The 16,157-nt window shown below is 46.9% G+C and overlaps 1 non-coding gene and 1 pseudogene across 1 annotated transcript; both read left to right on the forward strand.

The window, feature by feature from the left end:
• Positions 1-850: 850 nt before the first annotated feature.
• LOC139531066 (U2 spliceosomal RNA) lies at positions 851-1,052 on the forward strand (annotated as a pseudogene).
• A 336-nt stretch (positions 1,053-1,388) lies between these two features.
• On the forward strand, positions 1,389-1,505 carry LOC139531160 (U5 spliceosomal RNA). The gene has a single exon (XR_011666267.1). It is a non-coding gene; the product is annotated as a U5 spliceosomal RNA (small nuclear RNA).
• Positions 1,506-16,157: the final 14,652 nt, after the last annotated feature.

Here is a 16,157-nt window from a genome sequence, read left to right on the forward strand (position 1 = left end):
GAGCGTTTGTGCGGCCCCAGTGGTGGGGACCCCTGCTGTGGTCTGGGAGAACATACAGGTGCGGGGTCTAGACAATCGCCTCAAGGATCTAAACTGGTTAAGCCTCCACAAGTGCTTACCGGTAAGATCAATCATGTACCGGCATAGCTTGGCACGATCCCCTCAGTGTCCGAGACCAACTTGCGTTGGGGAGGAGACGATACGTCACATGTACTGGGACTGTGCCTTCGCTAGAGTAGTGTGGGCCAGGGCACAGTGTATACTAAGTAGAGTTAAGGGGGATTTTGTTTTAACATGGGCTAGGGTGGAGAGAGGAATAGGGAGAGCAGGAGGGGTGAGGAGGGAACGGTTTTTGTTGTGGCTGATCATCAGCCTGTTTAAACAAGGGCTGTGGGATGCCAGGCAAGTGTTGGTTAAGTCGGGGGCAAACTGTGGGGTGGAGGGAATAGTGAGGCGAGTGGAAGGAGACTTGAGAGGAAGGATAAGGAGGGAGGAGAGGAAGTGGGGTCAACATGCCGCCCTAGAGAGGTGGAAAGGGGGGCTAGGGCTGGCCAAGATAGGTGGACCATAGAAGGTAGTTTTAGTTGGCTGTTGGTGGATTTTGAGGGTTTTGTGAGGTATAGTGTGGTTTTTGTTTGGCTGGGGTCCCATGCAAAAGAACGAGGGTCAAGCGCATGTTGGACCATAGAATGTCAGCCGGTGGCAAAATGGTTTTTTTTGACGAGCGGCCATTCAACTGTAAAATAGACTTTGGTGAATGTGATGAAGTGGGGTGTACAACGGCTGGAGAAAAAGTGTTTTGTTGGGTTGAAAATAGGCCGAAGGGGCATGTTATAAATGAGTGAATGTGATCACTGTTTAGAACGTATGAAAAGAAGAATAAAAACTTTGAATCATCATCTGTTTTTATCAGTTTAATATCTGATACGTCCCCCATCGGGGGACTACATATTAAATGGATTTTTCGAACAGGGAGTCGGAAATGGGGCTTGCTCCGTCCGCTCCACGCATCGACCCGGTATTGCAGTACCTCCGGGAACGGTGCAACACATTTCTCCCGTTGTCATGGAAAGAAAGTACACAAAGCCAGTGTAAACAGCTGGCAGAAGAAGAAAAGGAAAGAAAAAAGAAAAAACATTCAAAGTGAAAGTAGGGCGAAGCGCTCTTCGTGGGTTCCCCCGTTTCCCGCCATTTTACTTTAAAAAAAAGTTGGTCAGGATAGTGAGTGAAGTGAGTGAAGTGAGTGTGTGAGTGAGTGAGAGAGTTAGTCTGTCGGTCTGTCTGACTTTTTACCCACACACAGCCCTGGAAAAGTTGGCAGAGTGGGTTGGGTGACCACCCACCCGCGAGCTCCCGGCCTAGAGTGCACAGAGTGTGTCTCGGGCCCCGACCTCTGGTTTCTCTTCATTACGCACAAGCCTTTCGCCTTTTACTAAAGACTTCCGTGGAGAGGAACACTCACAAGTTCAACGTATTTTTGGAAGGGCTTTGCTTCTGGCAGAGCCCGGTATATCTTGTTTCAAGAGAAATTGACAGAGATGATGACGCCCACCCACCGCCGAGACTTTTTGCTCATGCGTTTGACTTCAATCGGACTGACCGGTGTATTTTTCCACTCCGAGTAGTCGCTAAGGGCAATTGAGTTCAAAGAGCTAGTGACTTAGACGCATTGGCGACTTAAAAAAAAAAAAAACACCAGCATGTCTGTCGCCAGGGAAAGGTTGGGTGGGTGGGGAGGAGGAGCCACCTTTTGCCAAACCGCCAAAGTCTGCCGAGACCCCCGGATGCCCGGCGGGTGCAGGGGTCCATTTGTGGGTTATCGCTTCTCGGCCTTTTGGCTCAGATCAAACTTGGTACTGAGGTGCCCCAGAGCCCGCTGAGTCAAAAGCCGAAGGCCGGAGGGCGTAAGAGGGCGTAAGAGGGATATCCAGTTCTTTTCCCCAGTAAGAACGTGGATTACGGGTTTTTCCTTGAGATGGCCAACAACAGCAGCGCAGGGTCGGTCCCCACGACTGGACTAAAGAATACTATTCGTTTCGCTTGGAAGAAGGAAGAAGATACACGATTGCCAAGAGATACCTTTGGAAGAACTGTTTTGATGGGTGCCCTGAAAGTCAAAGTCCCGGAGGTGATGTGTCTGCAGGGAAATGCTATGGAGGAAGCATATGACGTGACTTTTCATACAGAAGGTATGTGCGATATTATAATGGACAGAGCCAAAGCGGCTGCTGGAGAGAGGCCCTTGTCTTTTTTTAATGTTACGTGTCTGTCTAAGACCAATTTCAGGACCATTAATGTACATTTGTACAATCTTCACGTAACGGATATTGCCATAAGGGGACCGTTTTTGTGATGTAACGTCGGGGGCAAGATATGTGAAGGACTCTTTGGGGTTCTGGAATGGTCGCCGTCAGTTCCAGGTACTCCTTAGGCCAGATCAGGGAGGTTTTGACAGTTTCCTCCATCCCCCGGCGTTTTTTTCACTGGGCTCAGACAGGGGGATGCTGTTCTACACCCGTCAACCCCCTTTTTGCAAGAAGTGCAGGGAGCATGGGCATGTCACGGCAGCCTGCAGTGCGGGGAGGTGCCGTTTTTGTAAATCGGGAGAGCATGAGGCAAAGGACTGTAGAGAGCCGAAGGAGTGCCACGGGTGTGGCAGTAAGCTGCACCTGTTCCGGGACTGCCCGTCACGTCGGCAGTCATATGCCGAGGCAGCGGCAGGAAGGAACGAGGGAGGAGTTTCGGTGGGGGAACAACGGGAGAGAAAGGACCCTGGTTCTAAGGAGAAGGACCCAGAGAGGAAGGAGCAGGAGAGACCATCCTCACCAACGCCCACTACAAGTGCCAGGGCCGGGAAGGAGGTGGAATCGGGGCCGTCGGTGAAAGGAGGTGAGGGGTCAGATGTCCAGCAGCCGGAGGAGAGGACAGGTGGCGGATTGGAGGAGATGGGCTCATCGCTTGATAAGGCGGAGGGGCTTGGGGCCCTGGCAGAGATGGTGGATAACCTTCCAGGGTTGGGGTTAAGGGCAGGGGAGTGGGCCTCGGAATCCGAAGCGCTGCGAAGCTAAGTTAGGATTTGGGGAGAAGTTTATAGGTTGGATCCGTACTTTATATGTCGGAGCGGGGTGCCGAGTTAGTGTAAACAGTCACTTGGGTGACGTTTTTGACCTCTCGTCTGGGGTCAGGCAGGGGTGCCCGCTCTCGGCTCTCCTCTTCGTTCTGTACATGGAGCCTCTGGGGGCTGCCATTAGGGCAGACACAGGGGTGGAGGGCTTGTTGATCCCTGGAAGTGGCGGGCTGCGTGTTAAGATGACGCAGTACGCCGACGACACTTCCTTGCTGCTTTGCAAGGACTCGTGCCTGACAAGGTCCCTTGCCATAATTGGGGACTTCACCCGAGCGTCGGGAGCGGTTCTGAATCACGCAAAGTCTTCCGTCAAGTTTTTCGGAAGATGGCGCGGTAGGACGGATGTGCCCGGGGGGTTATCTCTCTGTAACGGGGCTCTGAGGATTCTCGGGTCCATTTTGAGACCTCCGGCTCAGCGACGCTGAACTGGAACATGGGTATCGCAGTGGTACAGAGGAAGCTAGCGATGTGGAGGGCTAGGTCTTTGTCCTTTATAGGCAAAGTCCTGGTTCTCAAGGTGGATGTATTGCCGTCTCTTTTGTATTTGGCGTACATCTACCCATTGCCGGCTTGTCTGAGGAGGCCTTTAGTGAGGCTTGTGTTTCAGTTCATGTGGGGTGGCAGGTACGAGTGGGTCGCCAGGGCACGCAAGCTCTGTCCCATCGGGGAGGGAGGTAGGGGGGTACCACATCTCCCCCTCAAGCTGGACGCAATTTTTGTTTCTTTCTTGTTGACGGAGCTTGCTCATCCAGTGATACACCCGTCCGGTTACCTCCTGCGGGTGTTCTTCTCGTATCAGGCGAGAAGCGTAATGGTGTGGTCTAACACGGGTCCTCGGGCGGAACAGCTGCCGTGGCACTTTGGTCATGCGGCCAAGTGGTTGCGTGCGCACCCCGAGGTTGAAGTTGCCCGAGTAGGTTTAGACCACAGGCACCTGTACGAGGAGGTCAAACAGGCAGGGAGTCCGGCTCCTGTGGTGGGCATCCCGGCGGGGGTCTGGGAGGGGGTGCAGGCGCGGGGTCTGGACAACAGGCTCAAGGACCTGAATTGGTTGAGCCTCCACAAGTGCTTGCCGGTACGTTCCATTATGTACCGGCATAGCTTGGCGCGATCCCCCACCTGTCCAAGACCATCTTGTGGCAGGGAGAAGACTGTGCGTCATGCCTTTTGGGACTGTGCCTTTGCCGGAGTAGTATGGGCTAGGGCACGGGTGTTGTTAGGAAAGGTAAGACGGGATTTTGTTTTGACATGGGCTCGGTGTAGAAGGGCACGCAACTCAGCAACCAAAATGGCAGGTATTGGATTAGCGAACACGGTGCGATTCGCTTGGAGGAACAAGGAGGTTGAGCCGTTCGGGAGGGTAGACTTTTGGGAGAATGAAGTTGGAAGTGAAATATGTTCTGTGCCTCCAAGCGAATCCAATGGAGGCCTACGATGTGACTTTCCACAAGGAGGAAAAACACGAAGTGCTGAAGAGGGCAAGAGAGGTGGGAAAGGAAAAGCCGATGTGCCATTATGAGGTGACCAGCCTGGCTAAAAACAATTTCAGGGTGGTCACCATGAATATGTATAACCCCCATGTGAAGGATGAAGAGGTGAGGGCCTTTCTGGGGAGGTACATGGACAATATCTCCTCAGCGAGGCTCCTCAGGGACTCCCTGGGTTTCTGCAACGGGAGGAGAGGGTTCCAGGCGTTACTCAGGGAGGACCCAAAGGGTGTGGGTGGCTACCTTCATCCTCCTGCGATGTTCTCCCTAGGGGCTGACAGGGGAACGTTGTATTATGCCCGTCAGCCTCCTTTCTGCAGGCGGTGTATGGCCTACGGTCATGTCTTGTGCAATACAAGGAAGTGCAGATTCTGCGGGTCGGGTGAGCACGAGGCCAAGGACTGTGACGAGGCCAAGGCATGCCACGGGTGTGGTTCGTCAGCGCACCTGTGGCGGGATTGCGCGGTCGTACGCGTCTGCAGCTGGAGGGGGAGCAGGGGATGGGGGAAGAAGAGGATGTGTTTTTAGAACACCTGTCCCGGCGATTGCCGGAGGACGTTAGAGAAGCGATGGAGGCTCAGATCTCCCTCAAAGAGGTTGAGAGCGCCCTCAACAGGATGGGAAAAGGGAAGGTGCCTGGGATGGATGGGCAACCGGCCGAGTTTTACCTCAAGTTTTGGGGTATACTTGGACCGGTGGTACTCGAAGTCTTGACGGGTGTCCCGGGGGGATCAATGGTAGTTGGTTTGTTGTCACTTCAATGGCCGCATCAGACGTGCGGGGTAGAGGGACGCTCTATTAGATGGAACCTACAGTTGATCAGGGACTCCATCGCTTGGGTTGAAGATAGAGGTCTGCCTGTCTCTCGGACATTCGTTTTCCGTTTGATAAAATGTAAAAATGTTGGTAATTTTTCCGCTGTCCCGGTAAATTCCACCAGATGGCTAATGGGATCTTATTGCAAATATACAAAACATCAATCACAACATGGCCATTTCTCCAAAACGGAAAAGACTTTGAAGATGAAACTTGGTGAGCATAGGATTGGACTAATGGGCTGTTAGCCCAGAAACAAGATGGCGTCGAGAACTCATCGCTTTTTGAGTTTTGGGCGGCCAGTTTTCTGGGATCAAAGGTCAAAAATGAAAATAGAGCGCTAATTTGACTGCTTCACGTCAAAGTACATGAACCTACGGTGTCAGGAAAAAAAGAACCAGCCCTTTATTTATCGTAATTTAAGAGAAATCGTACAATTGGTGATGCTCAAAGAAATGTGTTTTTTCCCCAAAAAAGTTAGATCCAATTGCGACGTGTTCTGACGAATCCGTTAAGGTGGGTTTCAGAGCTCTGCGAGATTTCTGTGATTTTCTGAAATAACACACTCATTCAACCCTCTGTAAATCAGTAATTTCGTCACAAAGACTTAACTCAATATTCTGTAAGAATCTACCCCAAGGAGGATATGTATTCACTTTCAGCTTCCTGTGTCAACCGGAAGTGCCTTAAATTGGGGTCATAGGGGCTGTTTCGAAGGGTTAAAGTCTAAAATGTTTTTTTTTTTTTTGATAAGGTGTGTTTATCGGGGGATCAGGAAGACCTGTGAGGGCCCCAATTCAAATTATAAGCTGAGGGAAAATTGTGCTTCAAAGGTCAAGAGGGTGATGCAATTTTTGAACTCCATGGCGAAGAATGAGACCTACCAGTCCTCTCTCATTTTTCTGACAGACCATGACAAAATAAGGAAGTAAGCAGAGTTCTTTCTTCTCTTTAGTCTCACAAGCATTAATTAACAATACAGTATTTGATTGTGTGTGTGTTTTAGATGGGTTCAATTCCATCACCACAGTCAACCACTACACCTTGACTATTGGCGCATTTCTTAAATATACCGAGGAGACCCCTCCACCTGCCTGCCGGCTGACCGTAAACCAATGGAAGGGGATCAACCGGTTTCAAAACGTGACCAGTCTGGGGTGTATCTGATCAATGTCAGTCAATAAAATACAGCTGGCTGTGTTTATTGGTTGGTTATTTTTGGAAACAATTGCAGTCGCCGGAGCGTAATGTGTATTTTTGTGTTTTTTTTTCTGTTCAATTTCTATTAGGTGGGGGAACACACAACTAATCGAGAGTATGGCATGGTCCAGATGTCGCTGACGAAGGAGGAGTACAGTTGGTTTTCAGACTTCCTGAAATTCAAGCACTGTCTCTCAGGGGGAAAGAAGGCCCAGCACTTGTTTTTCAATTCCACAAACACTCAGCTGAAGAACCTGCCTGCCTACCTGAGGGAGGTGTGGAAGGAGATGGGTCTGTCCGAAAGTCCTTCCTTCGCGGACCTCCATTGTCACTCATGTAGGTCAGATTAGATAGGAATCTAATTATTGTAAGGTCCTATTCTACTGTTGTCTGAAGTAATATCAATAAAATGATATGTGTGTGTGTGTGTGTGTGTGTGGGTCTTACAGGTAAAAAAACATGCTCCCGAAGATTGACAGGGAAAGGGTGGCCAACTTCATGTGCTACAACATCCAGACGGCAGACTAATTTTATGCCATCAATTTAAATCCATCCTAAGCCAATGAAACCAGGGCACTCTTTGAGGCTGCACTGAATGTGGAAGAAACCACAGTCGCCGCAGAGAACCAGCCCTCCACCTCAGGAAAAAGAAAGCGGAAGGTGAGAGGACGCCTCCCTCTCCGAGAGGAGCACCACCCCTGAAGAGACCAAGGTGATGTACCAGGAGCCTGGCACGTCCGCCGGGGACTCGGAGGAGGAAGGTGAGGAACAGACGGCCAGACAACCTCCAGTAAGATCAGCTATTCTGACAGGACACATTCAATTATCAAAATGTACTTGTAAACTATGTAACAGTCAAGTGTGAATTTTGAGATATCTAATTTCTTGTTTGCTCTGTCAGAAGACACCCCTCCAAGGTGACCAATCCTCAGGTGGAGATGGAACTTGCCCCAAAGAGGAAGCAGACGATCTTCAGGCACCGCATGGTGGTCGCCATCAGCCCCATGCTAGTCTCACCCCTCAAAGTGAAGATCAAGTCGCACCACCACTCCCCCATTGAAAGGTATGCACCAACTTAACTCAAATATAGTCAGACTAAAAAATGCCATTGCCTCAAGGAGGTTAAAGTTGCAGGAGAAGGTGCAAAAGGAAGGAGGGTAGCCCTGATGCAGCTCGAAGGAAGGGGAGCCGACCAACAACAGGACTTCCTCGTCTGAATACTCACATTTACGCTGTTCTGATTTTGTTTGGTGTGCTTGTTTAGATTTTTGTTAAATTTTCTATTTTGGTGTTCTTGTTCAGATTTTAGAAGAGTAACGTGTTCAATTTTCTATTTTGCTGTGATTCTTTATAATGTAAAGGTTTGTTCTGTTTTATTAAATAACTATTTGAGTAATTATTTGTGTTGTGCTTTTTTAAGGTTTGTATTTAGTTTGTCACTTAATTTGTAAGTGTTGAACTTTCACTGCCTTGTGTTATTGTCTGTGAAGGTTGGAAAAAATATTTTGGCTTTATTGGCATGGGAATCATATGTTAACATTGCCAAAGCAAATGAAGTAGATAATAAACAAAAGTGAAATAAACAATAAAGTCCTGCTGTAGACTGTACTACTGCTGTTCAGGAAGCACAATTTGTACTAGAAACTTAGACACACTGAAAAATAACTAATGGCATCACCGTAATCTCTAGGCCGTGCAGAGTTCAACAAGACGCCCCTCTTGACCGTAGCTTGCTCTGAGCGCAGCGACCGTGAAAAAAAGCAGGCCCAAAATGAAGCCTGTCCCTAATTTCAGGTGCTTTTGGGGGACAGCGGTGTAACCGTTAGAGTTAGAAGGACAATTCAACCACAGGAATGTTCCTAAGGTCCTCCCGATTTGCAAGCCTAACCTTGACCGTGTGGCATTAACCCTTAATCGGAAGGTCGACGACATCCGATCCTCTAGAAAGAGGAGGAAGGGAAGCGCTACTAAGGTACACTATAGTATATTTTGGTAGATAGAAGGTGCTCTTTGGTAAAAGGTGTAAATTGGTCATCAAAAAGAAAGGAGGACCAAGGCACTCTTCATATAATTAATTAAAATGCCTTTATTAGTATGGCATGTTCAATAGAAACAAAGTTGTTTAAAAACCGACGCGTTTCGGCTGCATGGCCTTCGTCAGGGATCCTCGTTTGCTAAGTCAAACGACACCGCTGGTTCTGCTCACACTGCCCTACCCTGTGCTTTGACCTCTTTCTCCCCTCTCTCTCCAGATGAAATCTCGCGTCTTGTGACGGCCGGCCGCCCAACAACCTGCCCGCTTGACCCTATCCCCTCCTCTCTTCTCCAGACCATTTCCGGAGACCTTCTCCCTTACCTCACCTCGCTCATCAACTCATCCTTGACCGCTGGCTACGTTCCTTCCGTCTTCAAGAGAGCGAGAGTTGCACCCCTTCTGAAAAAACCTACACTCGATCCCTCCGATGTCAACAACTACAGACCAGTATCCCTTCTTTCTTTTCTCTCCAAAACTCTTTAACGTGCCGTCCTTGGCCAGCTCTCCTGCTATCTCTCTCAGAATGACCTTCTTGATCCAAATCAGTCAGGTTTCAAGACTAGTCATTCAACTGAGACTGCTCTTCTCTGTGTCACGGAGGCGCTCCGCACTGCTAAAGCTAACTCTCGCTCCTCTGCTCTCATCCTTCTAGACCTATCGGCTGCCTTTGATACTGTGAACCATCAGATCCTCCTCTCCACCCTCTCCGAGCTGGGCATCTCCGGCGCGGCCCACGCTTGGATTGCGTCCTACCTGACAGGTCGCTCCTACCAGGTGGCGTGGCGAGAATCTGTCTCCGCACCACGTGCTCTCACCACTGGTGTCCCCCAGGGCTCTGTTCTAGGCCCTCTCCTATTCTCGCTATACACCAAGTCACTTGGCTCTGTCATATCCTCACATGGTCTCTCCTATCATTGCTATGCAGACGACACACAATTAATCTTCTCCTTTCCCCCTTCTGATAATCAGGTGGCGAATCGCATCTCTGCATGTGTGGATGACGGATCACCACCTCAAGCTGAACCTCGGCAAGACAGAGCTGCTCTTCCTCCCGGGGAAGGACTGCCCGTTCCATGATCTCGCCATCACGGTTGACAACTCCATTGTGTCCTCCTCCCAGAGTGCTAAGAACCTTGGCGTGATCCTGGACAACACCCTGTCGTTCTCAACTAACATCAAGGCGGTGACCCGTTCCTGTAGGTTCATGCTCTACAACATTCGCAGAGTACGACCCTGCCTCACACAAGAAGCGGCGCAGGTCCTAATCCAGGCACTTGTCATCTCCCGTCTGGATTACTGCAACTCGCTGTTGGCTGGGCTCCCTGCCTGTGCCATTAAACCCCTACAACTCATCCAGAACGCCGCAGCCCGTCTGGTGTTCAACCTTCCCAGGTTCTCTCACGTCACACCGCTCCTCCGCTCTCTCCACTGGCTTCCAGTTGAGGCTCGCATCCGCTACAAGACCATGGTGCTTGCCTACGGAGCTGTGAGGGGAACGGCACCTCCGTACCTTCAGGCTCTGATCAGGCCCTACACCCAAACAAGGGCACTGCGTTCATCCACCTCTGGCCTGCTCGCCTCCCTACCTCTGAGGAAGTACAGTTCCCGCTCAGCCCAGTCAAAACTGTTCGCTGCTCTGGCACCCCAATGGGTGGAACAAACTCCCTCACGACGCCAGGTCAGTGGAGTCAATCACCACCTCCGGAGACACCTGAAACCCCACCTCTTTAAGGAATACCTAGGACAGTATAAAGTAATCCCTCTAACCCCCCCCCCCCCTTAAAATAGTTAGATGCACTATTGTAAAGTGGTTGTTCCACTGGATATCATAAGGTGAATGCACCAATTTGTAAGTCGCTCTGGATAAGAGCGTCTGCTAAATGACGTAAATGTAAATGTTAACAGTGAAAACAGGGTTTTTTCATCTCACAATGACATATCTCCCCCTAAATTCAACCTGAAGCCTTTGTGGGTTATGAATGCCATATCAAACTGTCTTCGATGACAACCCATCCGGCCACCTGTGTTGATTCTAAGCTTCCGGGAGCAACCGGAAGTGGTTAAAATCACCCTAAAAGTGTTTTGCCATACTCAACCTGCAGTTTGTGAGAAGGAGTGCATTCAACCCTGTGTAAATAAGTCAGTTATTAAGGTAAAGACTTAAAACTCAGGATTCTGTAAAATCCTTCCCCAGTGAGGATATGTGTTTACTTTCAACTTCCTGTGCCAACCGGAAGTGCCTTAAATTGGGGTCATAGGGGCTGTTTCGAAGGGTTAAAAAGGTCAGATCTTTCCAAAACTTCATGTGTGTGATTAGGAAACCCTCATGAACTGTAAATCAGTAATTTCTCCCCCAAAAATGTAAAAGAATAAAGTTACACAGGGCAGGGCTTAAAGACACACAGAGCCTGCAATGGAATTACCAGAATCTCAAGGCCGTGCTGAGTTCAACGAGATGCCCCGTTTGACCGTAGCTCGCCCGTAAAAAAAGTAGGCCCAAAATTAAGCCTGGCCCTAAATTTCAGGTGCTTTTGGGTGACAGCGGGGGAACCATTAAGGTTAGAAGCACAATTCAACCTCAGGAACGTTCCTGAGGTCCTCCCGATCTATGCAAGCCTAACCCTTAACAGTTAAAATAAGGTGTTTACATCAAACAGTTTTCAATGACTTCTCTCCCCATAGGAATACATTGCCTTCTCCCCTAAATTCAACCTGAAGCCTATGTGGGTTATGAATGCCTTATGAACCTGTCTTCAATGACAATCCATCAGGCCACTATGGGGTCTACCTGTGTCGATTCTAAGCTTCTCGGAGCAACCGGAAGTGGTTAAATATAACCAACCTGCAGTTTGTGAAAATCACTGCATTCAACCATGTGTAAATCAGTAAGTTCTTAACGTAAAGACGTTAAGAACTGGATTCTGTAAAAGCCTACCCCAATGAGGATATGTGTTTACTTTAAGCTTCCTGTGCTAACAGGAAGTGCCTTTAAAATTGGGGTCACAGGGCCTGTTTTGAAGGGTAAAAAAGTCACATCTTTCCAAAACGGTGAGTTATGTAGCTCTAGAAGGTTCTCAGAACGAGAAACAGCCTCGTACATTTGCAATAACTAGAATTCATTTTGACCATCACGAAAATTATGACATTTAGAAAAGTCCCATTGAAACCGCCTCCGCCCATAGAGACGGACCCCAACTTTTGCCCCTGTTTTTTTTAGACGTTTAAAAAAAAAAATGTAATAAAAACAACCGTCCCACTTCTCCCTCATCATACATGACAAATAGACAATCTAGGTTGATTCATGGCTTAACATAGTGATATATTTAATTTGAGCAGTATAAATGCCATTTGGACATGGTTCACTGACTTTTGGGTTCGGAAACCAACTTCCTATGATCGTACATGGTAAATGGACATAACATCCTGAATTGGGCACTTTCAATACTTTCATATTGCATTTGGCAATGGTTCACTGACTTTTGACTTCCTTTGAAATCATATTGCAAATGGACAAAACATATGCCTTATGGACAAGTTAAAAAAAATATGACAAAAGTATGTTCATACAGTTCTTATACATGTATAATTGACTAAATAATTTTGAAAAACGGTCCAGAAAGCACTATAACTTCTTTGGGGTAGGGGGCAGTATTTTCTCGTCCGGATGAAAAGCATGCCCAGAGTAAACGGCCTGCTACAAACCCATAAAAGCTAGAAAATGCATATTATTAGTAGATTTGGATAGAAAACACTGAAGTTTCTAAAACTGTTTGAATGATATCTGAGTATAACAGAACTCATCAGGCAGACGACAACCTGAGAAAAAAATCCAACCAGGAAGTGGGAAATCTGAGGTTGGTCAAATGTCAACTCAGCTCCTATTGAAGATACAGTGGGATATTGGTGATGTTGCACTTCCTAAGGCTTCCACTAGATGTCAACAGTCGTTAGAACCTTGTCTGATGCCTCGACTGTTTAGTAGGGCCGAAGGAGAGAGGAATGAGTAAGGTCTATCATGCCCTGACCATGCGCGTTCACGTGAGAGCGAGCTCTGTTCCATCGCACTTCTGAAGACACAGGAATACTCCGGTTGGAACATTATTGAAGAATTATGTTAAAAACATCCTAAAGATTGATTCAATACTTCGTTTGTCATGTTTTTACGGACTGTAATATAACTTTTTAAACTTTTCGTCCGTACTTTCCGCTGGACCTGCCCGCGCGACGTGAGTTTGGAAAGTGTACTGAATGCTAGAACAACAAGGAGGAATTTGGACATAAATGATGGACATTATCGAACAAAACAAACATTTATTGTGGAACTGGGATTCCTGGGAGTGCATTCTGATGAAGATCATCAAAGGTAAGTGAATGTTTATAATGTTACTTCTGACTTCTGTTAACTGCATAATTTGGCGGCTATATTTGTGTCTTGATTGGGCGCCGACCTCAAGATTATTGCACGGTTTGCTTTTTTGAATTCTTACAGAGTGGTTGCAGTAAGGAGAAGTGCATCAAATTCCATGTATAACACTTGTATTTTTTAGCAATGTTTATTATGAGTATTTCTGGAAATTCATGTGGCTCTCTGCAAAATCACCGGATGTTTTGTAACTACTGAACATAACGCGCCAACGTAGATTTTTGAATATATATATGAACTTTAATGAAAAAAACATACATGTATTATGTAATATGAAGTACTATGAGTGTCATCTGATGGAGTTCATCAAAGGTTAGTGATTAAATTAATCTATATTTCTGCATTTTGTGACTCCTCTCTTTGGCTGAAAAATGGCTTACTTTTTCTGTGACTTGGCTCTGACCTAACAATCGCTTGGTTTGCTTTCGTCGTAAAGCCTTTTTGAAATCGGACACTGTGGCTGGATTTACAACAAGTGTATCTTTAAAATGGTGTAAAATACATGTATGTTTGAGGAATTTTAATTATGGGATTTCTGTTGTTTTGAATTTGGCGCCCTGCAGTTTCACTGGCTGTTGACGAGGTGGGACGCTACCGCCCCACATACCCTAGTGAGGTTAAAGTGTGCCGAATTTGTATTCAGCCTGGCCACGTAGTCCGGGACTGCCATGATTTTTTTATGTTGGCGATGCAGAATACAAGGGCATTATGCGGGAGTGCGTCGCGGAAGCAGGAAGATCTTGCAATGGCTATGGTGAGAGTGGCATCCACTGCACGTGTACTGGGCCGACAAATTGTGATGACATGGAACAACAGGAGGAGGTGGTAGAAGAGAGTGTAACGGAGAGGACGGGATGGAGAAAAAGGAGGCCAGGATGGTAAAGGAAAAGAGGGTGATGATTCTACTGTGGCAGATGGGGATGGAATCGTGTCTAGCATGGACGGAGAGTTCTTGGACGGCGTCATCAAAGATGGAAAGGAGCCTGAGGGTGGAGGAGGAGTATCGACCACGGATCGTCTGAAGGTGTAGGGGGTGCTGATCATGAAGGTTTTATATCTGACACTAATCCGGAAAATATGGAGGTGAAGGGTGTATCCTCGAAGAAGGACTCTGTGGGTGACGTGTCCTTGGATGAAGTCCAAAGGTCGAGAAAAGAAGCGAAGGAAAGGAGGCAGGTCAAGAAGAAGAAAAAGACTGGGTCTTGATGATGGAAATAATAAACATCATACTCCTACTCATGGTGAGTCATATGTCTGTCAATATTAATGGACTAAGACATATGGAAAAGTTAGACCAGACAGGAAGCCTACTTCAGGCTGATATTTTATGCCTTCAAGAGACACTGGACTGACAGTATGATGGATAGAATAAGAAAGCGGTGGATGGATTTGCTTTATTTTAATAATGGTAGTGAGAGAACATGTGGGGTTGCAATTTGAATTGAGCGGGATAGTGTACAGAATATTAGGGAAGTGCACAGTTGAGTGTAAGCTTTTAAGTGTTACATTTTTAGAACGTTTATGCACCCAATAATGAGATTGACCGAGCCGTTTGTTCAGTCACTTGAGCAAAATTGTGTGGCTAACTATATACGTTGGGGGTTTTTAACGTTCGTTTGACTAAACATGCATTGTTGCAGTGCATTGTTGCGCTCTGATCCGTCTAAGCTAGTCTTGCTGGGGGTAATGAGGGATCATTGAGTGATGTATGTCGGGGTATGCATCCAGGTGAGAGCTTTCTCGAGGAGGCATGTTGTTTTAAACGGTCTCAGGCAAAGCCACATTGATTAATGTTTAGCGGCTATAAATGTGGTGCAATATGTTCACAAGATTAGGTATGATTTAAATGTAAGTGATCATGCCTCTCTTGGGTTCCTGCTGGGTCATGGTGTGCCTACTAGAGGGCGTGGTGTATGGTGTTTGAATGCTGAGCTACTAAAAGAAGAAAAATAAAATGTATTGATATGATTGCCGATTGTATTAAACAGAGAAATGTTGAGTGATTTTAAATGTGTTAATATTGGATTGCGGTGGGAGGGTCTAAAAGAGAAGATTAGAGGGTTGAGTGTTGACTATGCAAGACAGAGGATTTTTCTTTGAAAGAGGGAGCATATAGCTTTGAATAAACGACTTAACATTGAGCTGGAAAAAGTTGATGAGGGTTAGGATGAGGCAGGCTTTATGGAAGCTCATGCTGCTGTACATAACTTTGAAAAGAGTGCATGTATGGGGCAATGGGGGGTGGTGATCAAGGCTGTAGTGAGGTGAGGTTTTATTGATGCTAAAATATCTGATGCTGAACGAAAAATGTATGACATAGATATGACAGTTAAGGAGATACGGGAGGCTATCTTGGCCAGTAATAGGGAAAAAAGTCCGGGATCAGAAGGGCTGAATAGTGAGTTTTATCATCAATGTGGATATTTTACCACCTGCATTGTTGAAACAGGCACATGTAGTTCAAGAAAATATGGAGCAGGGAGAAGCTGGAACATTTTAGGCCTTTAAGTTTACGGAATACTGGTAAGATTTTGGCAAGGGTTTTTGCTAACCGTGTTAATAAAGTGATGGGGAGTATCATATCTGAGTCAGACGTACAGTGTTTCTGGGAGGGATATTATGGATTTTACTTGTACAATAAGGAATGTTGTTCGACATACAGTGGGGAGAACAAGTATTTGATACACTGACGATTTTGCAGGTTTTCCTACTTACAAAGCATGTAGAGGTCTGTAATTTTTATCATAGGTACACTTCAACTGTGAGAGACGGAATCTAAAACAAAAATCCAGAAAATCACATTGTATGATTTTTAAGTAATTCATTTGCATTTTATTGCATGACATAAGTATTTGATCACCTACCAACCAGTAAGAATTCCGGCTCTCACAGACCTGTTAGTTTTTCTTTAAGAAGCCCTCCTGTTCTCCACTCATTACCTGTATTAACTGCACCTGTTTGAACTCGTTACCTGTATAAAAGACACCTGTCCACACACTCAATCAAACAGACTCCAACCTCTCCACAATGGCCATGACCAGAGAGCTGTGTAAGGACATCAGGGATAAA

The sequence above is a fragment of the Salvelinus alpinus genome, chromosome 9 (genome assembly GCF_045679555.1).
Source record: "Salvelinus alpinus chromosome 9, SLU_Salpinus.1, whole genome shotgun sequence".
NCBI classification, from domain to species: Eukaryota; Metazoa; Chordata; class Actinopteri; order Salmoniformes; family Salmonidae; genus Salvelinus; species Salvelinus alpinus.